The sequence below is a fragment of the Perna viridis genome, chromosome 2 (genome assembly GCF_037379345.1).
Source record: "Perna viridis isolate PV_CMFRI_1.1 ecotype Kerala chromosome 2, ASM3737934v1, whole genome shotgun sequence".
Classification (NCBI taxonomy): Eukaryota; Metazoa; Mollusca; class Bivalvia; order Mytilida; family Mytilidae; genus Perna; species Perna viridis.
In genome coordinates, this window is record NC_142446.1 from 32,664,881 (window position 1) to 32,691,678 (window position 26,798).

At 32.9% G+C, this 26,798-nt stretch overlaps 1 protein-coding gene across 4 annotated transcripts in view; it reads left to right on the forward strand.

Moving 5' to 3' along the window:
• The first annotated feature begins 652 nt into the window (after positions 1-652).
• Positions 653-26,798, forward strand: part of LOC148624688 (uncharacterized) — a 36,219-nt gene continuing 10,073 nt past the window's right edge. The window contains exon 1 of one of the 4 annotated variants that reach the window (XM_088567530.1): positions 653-726. The gene's annotated coding sequence lies outside the window, so the exon portion shown is untranslated. Of the gene's footprint in view, positions 727-1,211; positions 1,749-23,308; positions 23,409-26,083; positions 26,788-26,798 lie in introns of those variants that run through there. The other 3 variants (XM_088567526.1, XM_088567528.1, XM_088567527.1) reach the window with 3 other exon arrangements.

The following is a 26,798-nucleotide window of genomic DNA, read 5'->3' on the forward strand; positions in this document are numbered from 1 at the left end:
GCAGTATATGGAATTTGAATCACAAGGGTATTTTTGGCGTCTTTTCTATGTTCCTTTATGTTTCGGAGATAAAAAGGTTTGACTTCAAGAGTTCCATTTGTCATCAGAAATATTTTTAAGACTTACACAGCATTAATTATTCATTTTTTTTTCATTTTCATTATCACTTATTAGTCATAAAGTAGGGGAAACGAAAAATGGAAAGGGCCGTAAAGAATTCATCCGCATTAACAGTTTATTTCATAATATTATGAATATCTACAAAATATAACGGTAGGTCAATAAAACAGCAAGTCAGATACATCAAACTCAGGAAACAAAGTCGGCGTACGTCATATTTAAGAATATGCAATAACATATAAAAGCCGAGGATAAGGAAAACGAGACATCCTGTGCTCCGAAAAGGTACGCATGTCCTGCTCATTGAAGGATAACCACGTAAATAATCTGTCTGTAAATAACTACATGCAAGGTACTAATCAAAAATATTTTATTTTTAAAGATAAAACCTGAGCTGGAATTAAAAGTCTAAATGCTACGCATTTCTGTAAATTGTTCAATACTATTTACAATGAGCAGTAAACATACATTGTAATGATTATGTTCTACATCCCCTCTGCCCAATGACGTATTAGATATATAGGCCAAGTCTGAACTGAAATCATCTGGAAATTAGAAATCTGTGAAGGATGCTGGAAATATTAATAATTGTGGTCGTTTCTTCAGGTAATTTTTACACAAATTTGAGAAATTCAAGTATTTGCACGTGTGAAGCCCAGAGGAATCATTATTTATATTAAAGGAATGAAAAAAGACTCATGCGCGAAAAAAATCCAAGATTCAACTTGTATGAGTTGTAGAGTTTAGTCTATTAATTTCCGACGAAAATTAATGTAACAAAGATAATCCTAGGTTATTATCGAATATTCATTTTGTTTTCTGTGCGTTCAACCTTACCCATACACATTAAGAGCACATCCCTTTTTCTTTGGAATATACGTTTCTCTAAGCGAAATGTCAAAATACATTGCCGACCGGACATAAAAAGTTCAAAGATAATGCCCTTTGATATATATGAAATATGCTCGATAGCTTTGTACATTATACTAATTCCAGTAATGACCCTACTTCATATGCTCTCGACAAATGTCAAACATCGAGTTTAATTTGAAATAACATGTACACAAGTTTCGTATTTTGACTTCGACCGGGAAATGATCCATACCTTCACATATGTTATTTTTATCAATTCGTACAATCAAAATTGTTATATTTCACCAGAAACGGCATATCGATGAACACCGTTCAGATTTTATTTTACCTTTAATCAGAAAAAATCAAGAAACTGTTATTTAGCCGCTGGCCGTACCAACGTAACAGTACCGTTTATAAGTATCAGTGCCTTATTTTACGGACCCTCGGATTAAACAAGGCATAACTTTTACAAAGCGGTGTATCATTAGCGCAAAGATATTATAAACAGAGAACTACTTCGATGTAACGTTTAATTACGAAGTGGGATACTTATGATAAAACCTCTTGTCCTTATTATAAAGGAGTCATATTATCACTCAGTCATCAGAGAAATCAAACTGTTTAAGTTGTATGTATATTTCATGGTGTATATTTCACGGCAATATACAAGGATGTTATTGAAAATGCCGACACACAGACACGGGAATAGTTAATTAGTTTTATGGTTCATTTCCCTTAGGAATATATCTAAACTTTCGATTCTCTACCAAAAGGTAAGTTATTGGACTTCTTTTCATATGTAATTTAATGCAGCTTAGACGACTCATAACTTACAAAAATTACAATCTATTAAAAACTTCAAAATTCATAGATCGATTTTGAAATTGAAAATTAATGAAATGTTTGATAACTAAATGAATACTTCTGAACTTCTTTTAATTTTCAATTGATATTGCACAAGGACTATAAAAGAGCATAATAATAGACAAAGGGTAAACTAAAGTGTTACTGTATTTAATAATCCTAAGCTGTTTTTGCAAATATTTTGAATGGTTTGGTCAATTTTGGTTCTTGAATATGACTCTTCAGAATATTGGGACTGAAGCAGACCATAACGACTCTTCCCTTTGCGAAAAGGACGGTCACACGCTTACTGTATTATTTAAAAAAATAATTAAAAATATTTTTTTAAAAAGTGTGCATGTTGCTTAAAAACTATGACATTAATTTAATGCATGCAGATTAAGAAGACTTTATGTACATTTGTGCATGTATGTATACGATGAATGCATGGGTTCTTTGCACAAAAGCACAATTGCTCTTTGGAATTAGGACCCATGATGTCGTAAAGTAATTAAGCAAAAATCGTATTCTTCCATTATTTTGTTTGTTTGTTTGTTTTGTTGTAAAATATTGATATTTAAGGAGGTATTTTCAGTTCAAAGTACATTGTATGTTTTTTCTTTACTTTATAAAAGTTCTCCCGTCATAAGGAAGAACTTTTATTTCAAGTTTTCAGTAAAGGAAGTCCTCGTCAAATACATGTAAAAGATGTTTAGTATGTGTTGCTAACATAATGCCAACGGCATTCGAAAGGTCACATCAAAAGCGACAGAAATCAACACTTTAAAACACATTAAATAAATGTTTTCTTTCGTGTAAAACAAGTTTAACTGATCAGAAAATGCGATGAATTAATTATCTCTGGTCAGTTTGATATTAATCTCTAAGAACTCATATTTTGCCCATTAGACTAACAATATGAATGCATATCATTATAAAGCGATTTTGCTGTATCATACTTGTAGCGAATTTCGACCTTTTTCTATCTACACCATATGTTTTATCATTAAAAAATAATACTCAAAACAGAACAATTGCCAATAAAAACTTCAGTAAGCTAACAATAAATATTATATTAAAAACCTGAGATGAGATTTAAGTCCACATTAATTCGAACATGTACTAAAATATATTGGTATACAGCTGGATTCAGCACAGCTGCTTCTTTCTATGAAAGTCTTCAATATCTGAACGTTATTGTGTTTTTTATTGATACGATGAATTATATTTGGATAAAATAAAAACTTGCACTGATACGTCCGATAGGCTGAGATAAAAGTTAATCGGTATCAACGCAAAGAATAAAAAAAACTAATGAAATATAAATTAATTTGATGCTGGGGACGTAAATCAAAATTAAATTGATATGAAATTCGATATTTTTATTTGTGCATATTTCTAAACATCAGTACGAAGGTTAAAGGTCGATAACGTTGTGAAAAAAAATTTGATTAACCCCTAGTTTACAATATGCTTCATTGTAATGGAAGTCTTTTATAAACATAATACAATTGGACAAAAAATTATAACCGTGAAACAATCAACTGTATTGATATATTCTTCCCTTCATTTTTCTCGAACTACTGTAGCATGATATGTGGCACAAACACCGGCTCCTAAAACAATATGAAGTACTTTCCAAATGCTGAGAATTTTTGCATTTTATTAAAGAGTTTTAACTCTGTTATCTATATCCCTTAACGTATGTCATTTGCATGATCCTAAATCGGGGTTTTAGACCCACTTAAGACCCATGTACATGTACATACAAATTGCGATTATCACTTAGCATTCAGTGTACTTCAGCCTATCCATCGATGAGAGACAATATTGTCTGTATATTTACAAATTATAGAGAGACGAAATTAGTTTAAAATTGGAGACAATGAGATGATAGTTGTCATCTGTGTCTATTCCCAGTTGTCATAATGTTCTCTGCAAAGACAAATTATATCAAACAATATTAGACCAAACACGACACAAACTATCCTATGGACTTGAGAGATAAACTAAAATTATCTAACTTGTCAAACGCAGAAATGCCTTTAGTTGCTTTGTGACATAAGCTTATATAAGATTGATGAAAATTTGCTTTTGTCGACGAGAAAGGGAAGTCAAACCCGGCTTAATTGACAACCCTTCTCCGGTGTTGTTCATTGATTTGCAATCATCCGATCTGATCCGAGTCGTATGGGGTCTTTAATCACCTGAGAAAAGCCTCATCGATTAAACACTTGAGGTGACGCTGAGTATTGTATTTGTTAACAAATTAAGACTAGTAAGCACCGGGAAAAATTAAATCAACATTTAATTCTGGAATTGATCTCCTGTTTTCTCGATATCGTAGACTTACTGTTGTTTTCGTTTTGTTTTTATTTTTGCTCCCAAACCAATATATATTAAAAGGTCAAAGATTAATTCAATTAAATACAGTTTAGTATATTTGCTATACAAAAATTTGAACTTCATACACCAAACATTCAATGATACAATGTACATGTAAACATAGAACAAGTAGGATAATGTTAGAGCTAGAAGCGCATATTCTGACTTCTTAATGCGTCATCATTGCCTAAGAGACCAGCTTTTGGATCAAAGTTCTAAATATTACGTCTCATACGCTACCTAAAAAAATATTTTCGATATCCATATCTTGTCGAAAAACATTCTGTTTCTGACAAACAGATCATAGATGATGGATGATCATAAAATCAACAAGTGAATTGTTAGTATACTTTACCCTTTACCTGCATTTACTTAATTTTTTACTGATTTTACCGATTTTGATCAGTGGCAATTGTATGCTGTCCATTTGTGCTGAAATATACCCGAAATAATGAACCGTAATGAAAGTTAGGCGCGAAGAAGCCCCATTTTGCATAGTTATAAGTGTTCCAACATTCGTGTGCTTGTCCTGAGTAGCTATTTTTCTCCTTAGTTAAACTCATTACTATATAGCGAGGAAGTTGTCGTGTATAACTACTTTTTAACGTAGTCTTATTCCTCAGTTTTCCCTTTGTCCACCCATTCTTGACTACATTTGGGTGTATTTTACATTTTTAAGTAACCACAAAAACATATACTTATGCATCTGAGAGCTATTGAATCTCTTCCGGAATGAGATGTCATACCACTAAGTACCTCATCTCCTCGGAAATTTCAATCCCCAAGAGGGCAAAGCGGTCGTTTCAGACAGCTGGTACACGATTGTATAATATTATGAAATCGGTATCTGATAAATTGGAAATGAACAGGTACATTACCGAGTGAATTGCTTTATTTCTAAACACTGTTAGTGGGTTAGAAATTGAACCTAAAACATTCGACACACTAGCACCTGGATGCCATGTAATCACGGAAGTTCTAGCTTGCTCAGCAGATTGAAATGAAAATCTTGGCATTAAAGCATATTGTGTTTAGATTTATGAGGTAGTTCCAATATGCAATTTTAGAAGCAAAATAATTAATGGTGGTCAAAACCTGTCGCCTATGTTTTTGCTACTTTAGTTTTTCTTTGTGTCTGTATATAATTCCGGATATGAGTTTTGAAAATTAAAGCCTGCGCGTGAACCCCCTCCGCCTTTTAACAACCACATTATTAACTTATGGATCCACCACTGTCTTGTTTACAATAGTTTCATTAAACTGTTTTTAAAATTCCTATGAAAAGTTCAATTTCAAATGCATGTTCGTGTAGATATTTTGAACGGGTGCTGATGATAGCTTATTCGCAATATAAATATACTAAATTTAAAAAGCAGGAAAAGTAAATGGCCAAGTACTATCCAGAGTTCCCTTTGAAAAATAAAGTTGACTAAATTATTGAAAAAAAAACAGCACGATAGCACCAAGGAGATTAACACTCTAACCAGTTGTTTATTATTGAGTTCGACACTATGTTAAACCCGCTAAGACACATCTATCTTTCTCAGCTTCTTTGTCATATAAAGTCAATTAGGGAGCGTTTAGTCGATGTTTTTGGTCACAGTAGAGGGACGGGTGTTGTATTCACGGTATAACCTTGAATTACAAGAAAGATCAATATATTATAAGTATCATTACATCTAGAAAATCAAAAACATAAAACTTCAAGTTTGTTTCATACAATACGACTTACGGACCTGAATTTGTTAAATTTATACACCACTCTTTAAATATAAACATCATTTTAAAAAAGTTTTGCTTCACAAGGAGGAGTAGGATCATGTATATAAAAATGCATGTTTAGTTCAAGGAATTTTATTATATGCCATTGTACTGTTTAACTTGTGTTGATTGTCACACAAAGACATTAAGGTATCTATGGATGAAATTGTGCTGCGTAGAACAAACATGGTGCACGCTGGTAGCATGTAAACTTGTTCCATGGTACATCTTTAACTATACCGTCTCTCTTCGGAAAGTATATAGTGAGCGTGGTGTCTTACAAATTTTCCGTAACAGTTATCTATGCAACTATTTACACTCCTCGAGACGTTTAGGTTTCCTGCACGCTAAACGCTCACCAAACGCACGATAAACAAACGCTTTTATCATGCGTTTAAAGGAACGCTCCTTTCGTGCGTTTAAATGCACGATAAACGGACGCTCCCAGCCTGCGTTTAAACGCACGATAGACGATGGATGAAAAATAATAATTTTAACAAATAATGAAGAAAGAAAGAACAGAAAATAGAATTTGTGAAAATAAATAAAGTGAATATAGCATAAAATAAAAAAAAATAAAACAGTTGAATCAAGGGAATAGTCAAAGTACAACAATAATCACCCGCTTCTTTCGTGCGTTTAAACGAATGCCATATCGTGGGCTTCAATATGAGACTGAAACAACATAAACTTCCTGTTTGATATTTTTGTTTATATTTTCCCATATATGGATGGGGAGTACTGAGTTTTGCCAATAGTTTATTTAGCTTTATTTAGATTTAGATTGTACTGTGCTCTTCCGACAACAGAGCTCCATCATATACGCAATCATGTACCTTAATTTGATTCCAATCTCAAATACAAAAAAGCAAGGAATTGGTCAATACTTCATGCTTGTACAAACATTTTCTAGGCCTTGTGATTAAATTTTGAATAAATACATGCAGTTCTTAACTATACTTCTGTAGATGTACATGTATATTATGTACATGGTTTATGTATGGCTTCAATTCAGATTTTTTGATGTTATAAGTGAAATTTTACTGACGTAAACAGTATCAAATACCGTATATTAAACATAATAACTATGACTGTACATGTACATGTACGTTGTACCATTCTACTACTGGCACCTAAAAACTTGTACACACATATACGTAACTATGTTCTCGACACAAAATTCTGTTGTACAATTTTATATAAAGGATAGGCATAATAACTGTCCACTTGTTATATGTAAGTAATTGCTAAACAACCTCATTAGATACGATGGGCAAACCATCTGAGTGGGGTTATTATGTACTGAACTGTATGATAGGGAATAATACACTTGACTCTGCTTGTAAGTGGTCATAATAATCAGCTATGTGTTTATGAGAAACGATATTGTCCATACAAATAATAACAATTGAATGAGTTTTGATTAATTATTCTAGACGTATAACGAACCGTTGCATCACCTTGTGTGTGTCTATAGTGAAGCTATTATATTAGCAGTCTTGTTGCAAGCTCCATCCATCCCATAAACAGACGCGGATCCTGATATATTTGAAAGAAGGTTTCTATAAAAAGGAGGTTCAAGGCTAATGTTTGCTCATTCTTGCCCTAATTTTGCAAAATTAAAGGCGCGCTCACATACCCACGCGTCCCCATGGATACTCAAATAAATTTGCTCTTAAGAGAAATACATGTACAAATACAAAAGATTTCTGAAAATTCTTTTTTCTTTATCTTCTAACTAAATTCTGTTACTCAGAATGGTAGTTTCAAACTGTTTCTTTTAGTTTTAATTAATCCGACGTAAATATCATCGTAATGGAACAAAACGTACACTTGACCCGTGACTAATCATGGTGCACTTATATACCAAAAATCATGCCATAATCTGCAAGTGTTAAGAAAAAAAGCCCGAAAAACGGTTATTTCTGTGAATTTAGCTAAGTTCAAGGCCCGTAATTTCGGTAAAAAGCATTGGAGCGGAACCAAACACAAACTAGTCCTGTAACTTATCATCTGGTGAAATTTTATACTAAAATTCATGTCGTAATCTGCAAGTGTTAAGGCAAAAAGTCCGAAAAACTGTTATTTCTGTGAATTTTGCTAATTCAAGGCCCGTGATTTCGGTAAAAATCAGTAGAGCGGAACGAAAGTTAAACTTGACCTTTAACTTATCATGGTGAACCAATATACAAAAAGTCATGTCAATATCTGCAAGCGTTTAGAAAAAGAGTCCGGAAAACTGTTATTTCTGTGAATTTTGCTAAGTTCAAGGCTCTTAATTTCGGTAAAAATCATCACAGCGGAACGAAATTTAAAATTATCCTGTAACTTATAATGGTGAACGTATATACCAAAAATCATGTCAATACCTGCAAGCGTTTAAAAAGCGTACTATTCCGATGCATATCGAGGAAGTTCAATTTTGACAAAATTTAACTTCCTCGATTGGCACTGGTTTCTCTGAGATATAGTCGCGACTGCATGGTTCAAAGGTTGGAGTCAGAACGGTGTCATATGAAAAACTTAATCGCACTGGAAGTTTTACAAAATAGTTCAAAAGTACAGATCAAAGAATTATTAAATTGTAACACAATGTTTATTTGATTAAGAAGTTTTCACTCTTTCTTTCATGAGGCAAAAACCATCGACACTGTAGTACGTAGACATGAAAAGGTTAAGTAAAAACCACGGTAATTGATTAAAAATCTTATAATAATATAAAGAAGGGTGAATGGATAAGACAGTTTTTATTTCTGTGTAACCATATGTTTTATCTTTCAGAATAAACCATAAAGCGTGCCTCCTGGTGTTTATAATATTACAATAATTACCATGGCTGCTTCTTATTGGTTTCAATATCGCTTTGTCCAGCGCAAGTTCAGAGATAGTCATTAATACTCGTCGACTTAAGTTTACACCAATGATGAAAAATGAGCTCATATCGCCCCTAACTAATTACTCTTTCTATTTGGAGTCTATTTTAATGAGACGTTAACTATTTGCTAACAATACTATACTAATATTCTCCTGAATGGCGTTTATTGATATTGAACATCTGTAATTTATTTCAGAAATTTGTAATAACGGTACAATTTATAGAAAGATTGCCATTACTTGCTAATTGCTGTATAAATTTGAAAAAAACACCGAGGTTTATTTTAATACAAGTTATACAGTACTGTCCAATTCAGTATGAAGTGTACTCCTTATTGACCTAAACTGTTGGCATTTCAGTAACATATGTAGTACTAAATTTAGGTAGCATTCTTTACTCGATGTAATTATATTGGATATGATGAGATACATTCACGACAAAAATTCAAATTTCATTTTTTTCTTATTCAGAAACAGTTACAGACCACACAACCAGTGGTATTATGTCATTTGGTTGTTGTACTTTTGAGACCAGAAAGTGCATGATAGTTTGTACATAAAATAACTGACACTTTGCAAGAGTTATTGTTCTTGATTTACTTGATTTTAATGGGAAATTAATGTACGTTCTCTCCAAAATACAAATCTGTTTACAGAGTTACATAAAATATGGTGTAGTATACCGAACAAACGTAGTTTATTTGGTGGTTTTTTTTTTGCACCTCTACCTTTGGAAGTGTCTGATTTTTATATGGATTCTTATGGAATGGTATTGCGATGAAAGTACTGAATTATTGTGATATGGGGAGTATACAATCATCTGGAGAGCAGACTTCGTTACTCAGTCGATATTATAGCATGGATTTTAAGGTGATTCTTCAAAATTGCATTGTTATATCATTAAGATCTAGATAACCTTCATATTTCATATTTTGACAAATTTTGATAAAACATATTAGGCCTATGTAACCTTTTCAACCGACATCTGAGTATTCCACATATATGTATGGTCTAGTAGCAACTATTCCGATTTCTTAAGACAGGCTTTGGGACCAGTGTTATAAGTAAATACGTCTAATACGCTGCCTAAAAAAGTTTTATTTCCAACATCCATTTCTTATTTGAAAATATTTTGTTTCTGACAAACAGATTAAAGATGATGGGTTTTTAATAATGGCTGAATAATGATAATAAATGGTAACAATTTGATGCCGCCCATTTGTGTTGAAATGTACCGGAAATAATGAACCGTCATATCAGCGGGAGGTTTAGCGGGCTATAAAACCTGGTTTTAGCATTTTATTTCTTTTTGAAATGCCTGTATCCAGTAAAGACCATTGCGGTGGTTTTCCGACTTTCTGGGTTTTGCCCTTATATTGCCATATGTTATACGTACTTTTCCTTTTAACTACTGCGTACATTTTATCAGTTCGGTGATTTTGTTATTACCCTTCATGCACATATCTAACGACATAAATCTGTGAAACAGCATGTTATCGCTATTTTGCCCATTGACCTTTGAAAAACTAGGCGGTTTGTTTCATCGTTTTGCCATTTCCCTGAGTTAAACATCTGTCATAAAATCAAATGAAATCCGACATGAAAAATAAACAAGAACTAGCCAATCACGTGCCAGTCAGTCTTGTTTTTACAGGTTTTGATTGATGAGGTACAAGTTTTAGAGATCGGATGTCACAAATTAGCATATTTTGTGTACGTAGTTATTAGAATTATTGTCTATAGAGAAAATTAAAACAAATGTAACCACAATAAAAACGTTACATTTTTAAACCGATCTCCGAGGAGTACTTGCTTTGGGGTTCTCTCTAAACTACATAAAAATGCAAATCAACAAGATATTTCTAGACCATAGTAAAATAATATGTTTAAAGAGTTAATAAGTTTTATTCTAACGTGGTAAAATATAATTGTTGTTTTCTTCAATTCAATGGGATAGAACATGTTCTTGTCTGTAGTGCAACAAGATTTACATTGTTTTTCTCTGACCAACCACATGTCTCATATTAAGGCCAGAGGTCATTACATATGCATTAAAAGTTATAGTTTTCAGTTTTTTTCAACTTTCAACCTTTTCCGTTTGAATATATTGTAACAAAAAATGATGGATCTCCTCGTTTCAGTCAATGCTATAATCTTCCTGCACTACCAACCTATTTGTGATGTCAAAGGAAAAGACAAACATTTGGGAAAAGTACATGTATAACTAGTTTTCAGTGTAAACTCGAAAAGTTGTATAAAGCAATATTCATATACAACTCGATCTAGATACTCTGAGGTAAAGCCTCCCTTTTTCAGTAGTGGAAGGTAAACCATATACTTCAGATATAAAATCAATTATACCAGTTTATTCCATTAAGGGGGGAGGTGAGGGGCAAATATTAAGAGGAAAAGGTGAGGGGGTTCAAATAATCTTCACCATGGATCAGATTTCATTCAACTTCAGAACGCACAGTTTCTGAGTAGACTTAGTTCTTTTACAAAAGGACTGGTGGTGTGAATGAGAATTCAATACCTCGATATATCATTAAAAATAAATCTTTGTTGAGAAAAATGTGATCAAAGTTTCCCCATCGGGATTATCCTCTAAATTTAAAGTGGTTGCTATCTACAGGCAATGATTATTGTACATGTGTATAATTTTTAAATCCAGATTGTCTAAACATAGTGTCGTCATGTTTTAATTGTTTCATAACCCCACTCATATAAAACATGAAAATTGTGCATGACTTTTGTTATACTGAAAAAACATGAAACTGTCACAAATTTCCCGAAAATACAACCATATACGCTGACTACACGGAGTAACCAAAAATACATCCCCGGAAATTAATTTTGACATATCGACTCCATATCGGCTTCATCTGTCATGAAGTGCGACATACTCTTGATCATGACTAAGCACTCAAAAGATACGATCAATCTGAAGTGCTGATAAAACTCAGATAAAGTATACTTCAGGATAACGTAAGTAGCTTGTAGAAAACATCAGTGAGACCATCCACTTGTAATCCTCAACCAAAGGAGCATGAAAATGACTACTTCATACAGCCCAGCCAGTGACGGATCCAGGGGGCACCCCTTTTTATTGGAAAACATTGCAAAATTAAGCAAAACTTTAGCATGGACTGTCCCCTTTATAAATTCCAAGATCTGACTCCCTTAAAAATGTATACATCAGAACCACTCGCGCGATTCCAATTTTATAAGTTTCCTTACCCCCCTCTTTCAACGTACCACACTCTCGAGTGCTTATATAATCACGATTGCATGAAAATATCCAAACAATTTACATGGGGAGCATTTATACTTATAGTTATCGGTATTGTATATATAATTTGAAAGTACTGCATATGCATCATTATGATACTTAAATACGGGGACATATAAATAGTTTATACATGTTTAAATAACTAACAAAGGGAAAGAGTTCTATATTAGGACAAACATGTCTGTTTATGGAGGACAATTTATAAACTGATGAAATTTATAAAACACTTATTAAAATTAGAGTAAATATCTATATAAGCCGTGTCAAGCAACGTTAAATTGCTGCTTAAGTAGAGGTCGTTGTCATGGTAATTTGATTGCATTAAAGGACAGTTATATTGCCTGGAATGTTTAACATGCCTCGAGTTGCAGGCGAGGCCATTTTCAATGTTGAAGGCAATATTACTTCTCAAGGACAGTAAATCTATTGTTAATGGCGCCTACATTAGCAACTATCATGTTATTCTGAAGTGGGCAATGGCATGTAATACTGCATTCTTTAAAATTAAACGCACATTTAAGATGTTTTAACATGGCGATTACATTGAATACGATTATTCCATTTTGCTTTCTGAAATAATATTCATTTATTGCTTTTAAAAGTTGGAACTAAGCTTAGATCATATATTCGACTTCGTCAAACTATATTTTTTTTTAAGTTTTTCCTGAAATAAATAATAAATGATTTAATTAATGGAACGTTTGCGGTAAGTAAAATGAACAAATGTCAACTGTAGAAATGAAATTGACGATATATAACTCTTAACTGGTATCCAATATTTCAGTAATATTTAACATTACTCTTACTAGATTCCTTTTATTCAACCTCCCAAATTGAACATTTATATAGCGGATATACATTGATCAGGTTTATCATATGGAGGCAATCAAATACCCAAGTATTTAATTTAGCTCCTCAAGTTATATAAATATTGGTATATCAAAAATCTATCTTGAAACCAACACCAATTGTGGGCTTTTAATATTGATCTCCACTACGCTGTATATTCTCAGATAATTTAACAGCAATTTGCATAGCTTTATATGTGTTCAAGTAACAAACAACCGTCAGGTTGCCCTTGGATTGAGATCTACATTATACCCTTGACATCCTCTAGACATCTAAATTTATAATCTCGACAAGTATTGAACTGATTGAGATGGATATTTGCATGTAATTCATAATTATACTTATAATCTTCTTAAACTTTGGAATCGCGACGAACATTGAACTAATGTGGTGGATACACGAAGTCATACAATTATATTCCCATAGAGAAGCTAACAGTGTTTACAAACAAATGAAAAGCCGAAATAAGCACCAACGATGATTATAAAGCCTACGAATGTATCTACATACCTTTATAGATTAATTAACAGATGTTACGAATGTGTTGGTGTGATCGATTAAATTTTTAACCTGTATTAAAATTTGTTTAAAAATCTATCACAGTGCATATCTGGGTAACAATTTTATTAATTGAACAGTGAAGTGGCTAGTCATAGAACAATCACATGTAAGGTAATTGCAATACCACCTATCCAGCTAAACTAGGCTGAACTCGAAAGTTTGTTTGACAATGCATGCCACAAATTATTATGTTCCTTTAATGTAAGGTTGTGTATATTTTACTCGCTGGAGGTATCAAGGATTTAAAACTTTTTAAAGTCCCCTTCTACCCCATGCTAGCGTACTTCAATTCTGACTAGTCTGCTCAGTTGTATACCGCTACTAACTCTAAAGGTGTGCTCGAATGCTAACTGCAACATCACGAAATACGGAAGAAATTTAACTTTACTTCAAACAAAGACTGGTAAAGTGGTTACGGTACTTATTTATTTTAAGAGATATATATTCTTTGGCCTGTCATAAGCAAATGGAGGAGGAAACTATGAGAATTCATTGTATCTCAAATCTTTGAATTTCTTTTTATAAACAAGCTAACAATTGTACAATAAAAGTACTTCACAGTGATTATTGTGGTGAATTCAGCATCGATCCGTGTATGTACTGTTATGTACCGTTATTTTAGTACGGTACATCATAGCCTTTATGAGCGTGATGTCAACTGTCAACTCCACCCCTGCATCGGAATACAAAACTAGATAATTTACAGAATATATACCATCCTGTATTCCTCAGCGCTAGTGTCAGAATCTATTTCATTAACTCACCACTATTGATGAGCACAAATTAGATATCAATTTCAAGGATGAAGAAGGTCAATTTGTCCAATCAACATAATGTATATATACTTCTATACCTTTCATTGATCTGACTTATGCCGTGAGCGAATGTTTTTTCCCCTGATCATACCAAACATCATCAGTTGGGGAGATATGAAATTTGTAAGTGGGTGATTGGAAATAATTCAATTAGGAAGAAATTTATCGCCTTTTATATCACAAATATGGGAGGTGTTCATTGTGATAGCATCTCAATTTTGGCCAAGTCTATTCAACTGACTGGAATGGATCGGCGGACTGGAAATACAAGTATAAAAAAAATATCGAATAAATATAAAAAAAAAGTTGCCAATGTATAAGCAAAATTATCGGTTCAATATTGGTATCATTATTGTTACTTCCTTAGTTAAATGTAAACATAGAATGAATGTTCGATGAAAATTGAGAAATTATTGCGACGTTTTCACTTCTACAAACAAAATGCGATTAATTGACATGAAATCGCAATAATAGAAACTGGTATATGATGTGGGATTTTTCACGAACTGCAAAATATTTAAATCATTTTTCGTAACAGAAATGACAAAATTGCAATATTCTGAATATGCAATTTAAAAATAGGCCTCATATGTGGTATGATTGCTAATGAGATAGTAATCCACCAAATACCAAGCAACGAACAATTTAATTTCTACAAGTCACCTCACGGTGTTCAATGAAAGACACAACCCATACAATAAAGCAAGCTGTAAAAAGCCCCAAAATAAATGATGTGAAACTACTCATGAAAGATGAAAATCGACCTAATCTATAGAAAAAAAACAAAATACAAACAACACTAAACTTAAAATAAAATAACTACAGGTTCCTGACTGGAATACGTGGCGGGGTTTAACATATTTGTGAGCTCAACCCTCCCCTTACCTAGGCCAGTAGTGGAAACATACACCAATAAAACGAACTTCTAAAATCTGTTAAATTCGGATTTAACTCTTAAGATCGATACAGAATACAAACACTTTAACAACTAGGACAACAAGCTGTATCTACCTCCAAAGAGTGCCCGATGTTTCTGGAAAAAAGTGTCATATTCAGAATCAAACTAGTTTTCTAGGACAAAAGTATCAATTAAAATACGTTCAACAGGATTAAGTGAAAACATATAATAAAATATCTAAGAAAAACAAGGTCTTTGACAAAAAGTAGGACGAAATGTAATAAAGTTAATATTTAATTTATTGACAAGAGAGTCAATATTAGAACCAATAAAAACATATATTTGTTATTAAAAAAATAATGATACGGATAAGTTTATTCAAACATTCAGATTCTTTTTAAACTTTTTAAGCTTTATTTATTGCATTACTATACAAACTAGGATGCGAAATCCCATTTTCGATTTAGTTACGACATGCAAGTACAACCAAACTTCAGCATCAAAACTTTAAATTTATGAAAGAATTTTGAAAAAATCTCCACTAATTTACGGCAACGACTCCACAATTTACCGGTAATACACCGTATGGAAGAGTCAAACGAATGTCCCGTCAAGGAAAGGAAAATTAACAATTAGAAACGAGAAATCGACCCTCTTGTCGTAAATTTTAGTTTTGAATTTACCTTGTGAAATGAAAACATCTAAATCTAGAAAAGAACAATTCAAGCTGTCCTTATTATCTTAATTTAATGTAAATTCCTTGAGGTAAATTTCAGCAGTGTATTCGAAAAAGTCAGGGTTATTCAGCGCAAAAATATTATAATGAAATTTGTCTATTAAATCTGATTTGGAAGGATCTCCATAAAGTTTGGCCATACAATTTGTGATCATCGAAATTCCTATCTGCCGATAAATTTTATCGCCCAAACGGATATACAATCGTCAGTAGTAAGTGCATTTTGTTTCTGCAGTTACCGCGTGCAACAAATCTTCGAGGTCAATCAATAATAATAATTTTTTTAACCAACTTACGAAATAAGATTTATAGTTTTCAAATGTAGTTTTGATACCTTTTATTTGATGTTTTGCTTTAGTTTGCGTATGTTTTCGTAGGGAATATAATGGTATTCAGCTTTAATCTGTAGTCAAATTTTAGCTCTAAACGTGAAATTATTCTTTTTACGCTATTTTGTCCTGTTTTGGCTATTGGCTATATGGTATTGCATTTTTCTATACATGGCGTGATTTCTTCCTACTAAAACTAAATACGTTTTGATCACATTTCAAGCCCATACCGATAAATGTATCCAATACAAAGAACCTGTCCACTTTATAACACGTGCCTGCAAGAAGAAAATATCTTTGCTGTGTGATCGGATAGCGAAAAGTACTTTATACCCGTAGGACGCATGTAAACAATATATATTGAAGTGCATCTGTTTTAAAAATTAGCAATAATAATATGATTATTGTTCGGCACTATTTATAGACCACAAAACTAGTTTTCAGTTAACAGAAATATAATTGTAAAACCCATTTTCGTAGAAAAAGAGTAAAATGTGCATTCTTTGCATGTACTTGAAATATAGTCGAAACATCAATGGCATTCGTCCGAAAGTTTCAACATTCAGAAAACTAAGTTTGGGTTTTCTCTTTCTGTACCTTTTTTATTGGGGTAGGGGTTAGTCCTTCGGGGTGTTTTAATATATTGCGTGAGCAATTGAGCCATAATACATGAAATTATTTACTTTTCAATATGAACCAGTACGTTTTAAATGTTTCAACAACTGTTTTGGATATCTATGTTTAATTCAAAGTTAGAGAACATTAAATTACACCCGAACATCTGGTTCAAGTTTCTATCCTTCTCATAATATATTGTACAATTTGAATTGTCAATTGAACCCTCGCATATTTCTCAATGTGAAATGTTACCTAAATTGTTTAGTAATGATTACCAATTTTACGTTACACGATACTTCTTTGAAACTTCTTAGAAAATCAACCATTTATTATTAGGAGGAGAGTCAAATTTGAAATAATTATGCTAATTGCTGACTGTACACATTAAGTACGATTTACGGTCTTAATATGAATAAAATATACATGTACGCAGATCGACAGGTACCACTGTATACCTTTATATTTCGTTATTATACCTTTGACCTTTTTTAGTTGATAACAATAGGAACAATACCCCCTAAATTGCTGATAAATGCTGTGTGGATCAAGCTGAGAGGACAGTACCATTTTACATAATGTGCAATAGAGATAAAATCACTAACTATCTGCAGGTGAATTTGCGAATTATCACTTCAGTGGTTCAATATCCACTTGAGATTTCAGAGATAAATGTAAAACATGCTGACATATGGAAAATATATACTTCTCATGGTTAACTTTGAAAACATTTATAAACAACATAGCTATTTTTTTTTGTTTTTCATGTGATAGACTCGTTTTGTTTATCCTTGAGTTTTCGGAAGTTTATGATTTCGATCAAATCTTTATATGCCGATAGTCGTTTTTGGTAGGACTAAATGCTCGTCTTGGATACTGTCTCACCAAAATATCAACTTGTTTTAATACATTTTTACTTCGGATTTAACCTCTAAGTAAAATCAAATGTTTGATTCGTTGTACATATACTTCAAATGTATGACTGCTATGACTGTCTATGTACAAAAAGCATATCTATATATTCATGATTATTTAATGAAAACGTAATAATGGCAAACCTTTCTATATTTTACCACGAAGACCTTATGAACATTTCCGAAAAGCTAGCGATGGTAAACGTTTTACTTCGCTCTTATATCCCTGCTACATGAAAAATGGATTCAGTCTCAACCAAAAACACAACCAAACTAAAAGAAGATAAGAAAGTTTTTGATCGTTTATAGAAGTCCAAATAAGGAAAACTGTCTTGTCTATTATCTCTAACAATAAAAAAATTGTAATGGAGCTAATCGAAATGGTCATTAATTAACAGCCAAACGTGGGCCGCGTAAACACGCGTGTATGTGGTGCACTCCTATTCTAATTATCAGACTGAATGAACCATCGATCGGATATTTAGGAAGGTCGGATTGATTGTTTTCTCTGTTGTCTACATTTTTTCAGAGACATACATGAACATTTATATTAGTGGCGGATCTAAAGGGGAATTCCGGAGGGTTGGAACTCCCTTTTTGTTGGAAATTTTGCAAAGTTCGTGCCAAATTTGCCCCCCCAAACAAAAAAAAAGAAAAGAGCAACCAATAGACGGAATCCTACTCTTTTATTTGAAACCAAGTTCAAAACATCTAAATCCGGGTCTGGATACAATAAAACAGTGGTTTTGCCCTTAATCTTTAACTGGTAAAGTGCTAAGTGCAGCCATACTGTATGCGCAATTTAAAAAAAAACTGATATCGTCTTAAGGCTTTCTGAACTTGTCCTCAATCTCAATACCTTTCATTTCTATTGTTAATATATAGCCAGTCAGGTGGGGTGGCAATGGAAACTAAAATGAGACCCAGCTTTGCTTGTCTATTTGTTGGCTACATGGAGGAAAAAATGTTCTCTGAATTCATGGCCCCATAGCAGATCTTTACCAAAGATACATAGACGATGTCTTTGGGAATGTCCTTCGAAGAAGAATGTGATTTGATATCTTTCATCGATTTTGTTTCCTCTTACCATCCAGCCATCAAATATACCTTCAACATTACCCATGAGAGTCTTTCATTCCTTGACATGGTGGTAAAATTTCAAATTCATTTTTTTAAACACATGGATGCCATTTGTTACTGGCTATCCGAATAAAGTTCTGGATTGAACGATCACGCCAGTTTCCAAGTTAAGAGATCTGAGTCTATGGAAAAGACGATAAGAAACACCAGTGACCGTTTCCTTTAGTCTTGACATATCACCAATACAATGTTACATTCCAGAACATCCTGATTTGCAACTCAGGATCCATAGTTCTTAAAGACGAATACATGTCGCTTCCAATTAGTGTCTTTAGAAAAGGAAAGCACCTTGTGACGAGTTCTTTCAAGAGTGTCACTAGACGCCCTGCCAGTTACAGACACACGACGCTGTAAGCGACCACGCTGCTCGACATATCCTTTTACTTGGGAAACTTGCGAAGTTGTCGGACCAGACAACGTCTTTAAGATTAAAGATGGTCTTAGAAAACGTCGTTTACGCTGTAGTTTGCAAACGCTGTAAAATGATTTACGTGGGCGAGACGTATCGGAGGTTGGGTAATCATTTTGTAGAACACAAACAGAACGTCATCAATGGAAAGGAATGACCAGTCAGTGAACATTTTCGGGATACAAACCACATTGTCAACGACATAAAAGTATCTGTCCTTTTGGAAACAACCACCCAACCAAAGTTCCTAGAACAACTTTTCATCAGCTTTCTTGGGACTGCCCACCAATTAGGAATGAATGTCAAAACCCGCATTATTTAGTCATCATTACCCGGTTTTCAATTTCTTTTCATCAGCTCACTTTTAATTTTATTATTTTTCATCTAGAACTGGACGCATCTTCACAATGATCAAGATAAATTTTGAAGGGCACCTTGTCATTATGTTGTGGGTCATTAGTTTTCTTTTCAATACTTTTTGCCCTTCACAAAGGCCGTAAGGAAAAAATGTAGGCCCATATTCTATATATGTTTTACATTTTATTTATATTTTTGTATGTAGTTCGTTTTTACCTTTTAAACGTGGCTACTGTTCGCTTGTTCATAATTCTAATTTAAATTAACACTGTATAATTTATATTAACTCGATATTCATCAGTTCAATTCATATAACTTTTTGTTTTGAACGATACTTTACTACAAAAATGTGTAATAATGGCAAATGTCTAATATAACTTCAACATCAGATTTGCTTTGCCTTAAAGAATAGCATCAACAGCTTGCATTATTTATTTGTAGAATCGTACCAAGTTTATCCACAGTATATCATTTGGACAGCTTCCTATTCAACAATTTACATGGCTGTATCATCCTGCTATTATCGTATTTGTTAAGTAGTAAAAACAAGCAGCCAGAAAACTAACTCATAAAGTATACAAATTCTCATAAATTTGTAATCAAAGAGAGAAAAATCTGAATCAGTCTGACATATCGGTAGACTTTATTGCGATCTTGTAACGATTCCTGTTAACGATTCCTTTCAAGGAAGTCACACAACCATTTTGCGTCCATTTAGCAACATTACTTCACCATTATATTATCTCACAGACGTTAATAAAGCTTATCATGTTGTTTTGAAAGAAGGAGAGTGTAAAACAAGACCAGTTGTTTGGTTCTGAATTTGGCTGGACTAAGACACTATACTTATAATATCTGAAGTAATGGTTTATACTTTGTAAATGTTTCTTTGATGATTTTTTTTTTGTTAACTAGCTAACGTTTTCACAATTTTTTGGCTTGCAATGAACATAAATGTTTAAAAAATCCAAGGTTTTTTGTGGGTTTTGTTCGTTTTTTGTTTGTTCTTTGTCAAGATTTAGTTAAATCATTTAGTCATCGAGTAATTTATTAAATGATATTGAAAAACCAGTGTATACGATTGACCCTTACTTAAAAGGTTAATATATTGTTAATGATAAATGACTATAAATAACTCGGTATACAAGTGTATATACATATGCCTGCTACCATCCCTTCTTAACAAATCTAAAAATACATAAAAATACTTTTAAAGATAGTAAATAATTGCATCTCTTCTACTGATATCATGTCTACTAAATCGTTTCAGGAGGAAGGTCGTAGCGGTGTTTCCAGAGAGATTTATTCTATAAATTTTCCGTGTCATACGAGTATATATACAAAACAAAATTTTGAATTTCAATGGCCTTTTTAGTATTCTAATATGAAATTAATGAATTTCAAAATCTAAAAAAAAACAACGAAACTTTGACAAACCACCAATATTAAGACCCACAGAAGAAGTTTTGCAGTATTCTAACATTTGCACCTACCGCCGAAATTGGAACTGGATTTACCATGCCATACTGAGCAGTTTTCATCTCAGAGAAGGTCATGTTTCATTGAAATAAACTGTTACGATAAAACATGTGTCAGACAGAAACATCCGTGCAAAGACCACATTAGGTCTGTATTTTTATTGTGGAAGGATGGTTTTGGATTGAATTTCGTAAAAATAAAGACTTCAGTAAATTAGAGGAAATTATTGGAGTCTCCGCTTAGCATATTGATTTATTACATAGTCTGTTTGATGTCTTTCATTTTCGTTTTACTTTTTCTATATATTCTACAGATTCGGACTATCAAAAAGTATATTTTAAAAGATCGGGCAAGACCAAATGACCACCTATAACATCTGCCTTTGTATAGTCAAGCCCTGTTTAAATACACTAAAATATTTGTAAACCAAAGACAAAGATGTCACACATACACAAATTTTCAGGAGCTAATGACAGGAGTTCAGGAAATATCCTTCCAATAGGATAAGGATAAGGAATTAATAATGCTTGATTTTTAACAAGATATACCCTCATTTTATTTTAATTATCTCGATTTGATTGTTCAGCCCTCAGTTATTTTAATACCAACCCTTGCCTTAAATCTTCCACCCCGACCTAGTTTCAACTGGAGCTTGAAATGAAAATTACGTTTACCGCTTTTCCATGTAATTCTCGAGTAATTTAGATACTATAACCATTTGTGTTTTTCTACGATTATTTACTATATTTAAGCAAGCCAAATGAAAGTGTGCACACAAGAATCGTATCAAATTATGCGATTCATGCATGAATTCTGTTGACCTTAAGTCAAAACAAAATGAAATCCACATAACTTGAACCCTAAATATCCCAAAATAGTTCCTTACATAGCATTTTAAAACCTGTAAAAACAAAGAATAACCAAAGAAAAAGTTTTTGTCAGAATATAGATCATTTAAATCAATAAATGTTTTTTTTTATTTTGAAAACTAATTATACACCATCTTACTCTGTTACTGGGACAACGAATTAGTTTAATTCAAGTAATTTATCGTACGCAAAATGGAAATTACAGTCAAGTATAGACATGCATTATAATGGGTTCCTGTTTAGATAGATGTGTCTGCGTTTAAACTGAAAATTAATGTTCTTGTGATCTAAAACGCAAAAAACACTGCGAAAGAGGCGACAAGTTCAATTTTAGGGAGTGATTCTGAAATAGAAAATGACATCCTGGAACTGCACGGTTTCTGTATATGCATACATTTTATGTTTTTATGTACTATGTGGTGTATTAGATTTGCTCCAAGTACAAATATACCTTCAGCTCTGAATATTTTTTTTCATTTATTTCAAAATGCCTATGAAAGTTGTTATAGAGATCTACCATGGTGACGTTTCATTGGAGAAGTGGTATAACTAGAAACCAACTACATCTTACACATGTGCAATTTATATGAAGATATAAACTTGTTGTAAGTTAGGATATGTAACGTACAGTATCTTAAAAAAGGACTTGTTGCAACTGTAGAGCTGTACTTACGTACAGTATCTCAGAGAAAGAATTGCAGTACATGTGCGCTTAGCTGTGCACTTATGTACAATATCTTATAGAAAGAATTGCAGTACATGTACACCTAGCTATGCACTTATGTACAGTATCTTAAAGAAAGAATTGCAGTACATGTACGCCTAGTACGCCTACAGTATCTAAGAGGACTTGTAGTACGTCTAGTGGCGTACTTACGTACAGTTTCTTAGATGACTTGTAGTGATTAAGTTTAACATTGTACTTACGAACAATTTCTTTATGAACTATAAACCTGTAGATAGCGCCCATGTCGTAATAGACAGGCATTCACCTTCAATCTGAATTAAATCATCTTTTTCATAAACAGAACATGTATAAAATGACTTGTGTATTTTATTTACTTGAAGTATTTTTAAGTGGATTTGTGTTATACAGTTCCAGTAATAGTAGATGAGAATTACCCTACATCTAAATAGGCATATAATATCATGTACATGTAAAACGTTCCTGGATTGCCCCTATTGACATAGTTTGAATTTGAAGCATCTCTTCTCTAATCAAAGTTTAAGTAGATAACCAATTCAAAATGACATTTTGTATCTTCCGCTCCCATGGTAAATTTGACACAATCTTGATCTCGAATGTGCGGGTAAGTCTTTATTTCATTTTGTTGCTTCCAAACTGTAAATTTTCTTGGTATTATTTGAGTTGTAACTGAGAAGTAAACTGATTATAGAAATATTTACAAACATTTAAGCAATTTTGTCTTTGTTTATAGAGCGTGGCAATTGACATTTATAACAATGTGCATGTATCAACTTGGTGTGCTCACGTTTCTCCAACATTTAATTATTAGACTAAAACAACATCAATTAAGGTTAGGGATTATGGGGTCCTCAAAAGGGTTTGATAGTTTAAAGTTACCTGTATTTTACGTTTTTCAATAATAAATGTTGGATGATATTTTTTTAATGATTTCATTGACTACAGACACAAAATTTAATAATAATATAATATTTTTTTCATTTATTTTTTTTCTGTTTTTTTGCACAAAAAATAAGCATATTAAAGCAATACATAATTTAATAAAATATTTCTTTTTAAGGCAATTATTTGAATTCATTAAAAAATAATTTAAGATTTGTTTAGGCAATGTAATTTTATTAAAATTATTTACAATAGTCATCAAATATATATATACCTTATTATTATTAATTACAAGTTATTGGGTGAACCAGTATTAATCTACATGTTTCTGTTTTCATGATCAGAGGGCTTTAGCTTTTGTCATTATATTTTTTATTTTTTTTTTATCTAACTGGGATAATTTTCATGAATTGTAGTTAAAATGTCAGCTTGCATTGTTCATGGCGCACATTAAAGATTGAGCAAATCTCACTTATGCCTTATAAGACAATGTCAGTCTAGGTTCATTAAAAAAGTGGCAGCGATGGCAAATGCAATGCTTGCAGTGAACTTTGTACCAAACAAGTTCGGCAGAGTCAGACTTGAATTTAATGGCTATCAGTACATGGTTAAGACAGTTTACCCAACTATATACTCTTCATGCTACAGATGATGACATGATGTACCCACTAATATTCTCCCTTCTTCCTGGAAAGAGCGAACAAATATACGACCGGTTCTTCAACCTACTCACGACTGCATGCGAGCAACGAGGACTACAACTTTCTCCAAATATTTTCTTCACCGACTTCGAGACTGCTACCCGCAATTCCGCACAGAGAGCTTTTCCCAACGTGTCACTCAAGAGCTGTTTCTTCCATTATACTACTAAGAGAACGACGACCTACGACTTCTGGTGAGACGAGCAGCCGTACTTCCACTTATCCCAACAGACCTGGTAGATGATGTTTGGTTCAGCGTATTAGAAGGCGCAGAAGTCATTAACATCGACACAACAGCTTTCGCCGACTATGTAACCGAATACTGGATAGAGGGACGAGACAGGAACCAATGGAACCATTTCTCAACCGAAGGACCACGCACCAACCACCACTTAGAATGTTGACACAGCAAGCTGAAAAAACACATTAGACACACCCATCCGAATATTTACCAATTGATAGAACTGCTCCAAAAGACACAAGCAAACACAGTGGCCAACCAGATACAGGTAGCGGCAGGCACAACAACAAGACCAAAGCAGAAGAAATACCGAAACATCGACAACAGACTTGCCATCCTTAAAGACAGATTCCTCAACCAACAGATGACAGCTCAAGATTATGCAGACCAAGCATCTTTTTACATACGTATGGAAGTTCGGCAGTGATAAATTGTTTGAAATTGACTTTGTGCTATGCTTACAATGTATGTCTGAAAGTGCTTCATGTTTTGCTAGTTTTGCATTGTTTTTATCATATGTTACATGTGTATGCAATAACTGTGATATATTTGTAATAAAATAATTATAATATATATTTGTCTTCAAATTATATCTTACTATAATTTTCGTAATCATGTCTTTCCTTGTTTTTGCGAATAGATACATGTAAATGACTTTTAATCTTAAAAAATTACGAACATGAGAATTGGTGTACACAGATCGCCGGCCCCCTTCATTAAAGAGTGTCAAATTTTTAAAATGCTATAAACAAATTTTACCAACATACAATATATCTACAAGTTACAAGTACATTTAAAATAGTGTACAAACCATTGTGATTACAGGGTGGATCTAGAAACTTTTATGAAAGGAGGGCTCCGACCCAGAAATTTATATGAAAGGGGGCGCCGATCCAGAAATTTATATAAGTGCTCATTGTTGAAAATTTTGATCAAAACTGACAAACTCTTCCTACAGAAAGAGCGGGTTCTTACTGCAGACCCTCTGATCACCCAAACTGAAATAATGACATTGCATTCATTTTGCATGTATAAACAGTGCGTGTTGTTGCGGGGGTTGAGGTAACCATTTCACGACAATTATTAATATTGCGTTCGATTGTCACGACAAGTACTTTAATTACAATGTTCATAAATGTCATATCCGCGCAATTCTTACTTCCATTTATATCCAATTACTGAAACAAATTACACGAACACGCCTTTAAATTTGTACTACATGTATTAATGATGTTACATGTACTATTGTATGTCGCAAGTTCTTAAAACAAAGGAAATTGTCATTTATCTTACTTTCAAAACTGTAACTTTCCCAAAGTACTTTTGTATTAATTTAACGGTAACTCAATTATACATTAAGTGTACTTTTGCTTTTTACACCTAACAGTAAAACTACCGTTTCACATTGTGGCTAAAGTTGCAATTTTAATACGGGACACTGCTGGGTTTTAACCTTGGAAATTTAATAAGTTGTTGATGTCGTCTGGTTGTGATTATAAAATGTCAGAAAAAAAAACATTTCTGTTTATTGTTTAAGAGTGGATTTGAATATAGTAAAAAGTTATTAAATGCTTTGCTTCAGTTGTAACATGTAAACGGGGCCAGAATGTCGTAATATATATATATCTACGGTCGTATATCTGGAAGTTCAAGAGGCATATATACATGTAGAAACAGATAACATGTGCAATTACAACGCTCTGAAATTGATACATGTAAATATGGATCTACGTGATTGAATGTGCTTTATGAAATTGGAAAACATCAAAACACAAGTTTGGAAGTACTCGAATACATTGTAGGACTAACTAATACGGGTTATATGTACATCTGTATAAACAGTTTGGTTTGATTTTCGCAACAGGGATTTGTTTTTGGTAGCCAATGTGCAATTGACATACCAGTTTAATGTGCCATTAAACATGTGTTTTCTTGTAATGTGCAATGGAAGGTCAAGTTCGAAATACATGTACCAGTTTAAACAATGTCATTGAAAAATGTGTTTTCCTTGGTGATAAAGACGTAATGAGTGTGTGGGGTCGGTCTACGATTTGATTTTAGTAACACTGTATACGGGTTTAATCGGTTTGACATTTGATAAAGGACAGGTGGATTGCTATATGTTACGCTACATATATAACTGAATCACGAAGTACAAAGTAAGTTAAGT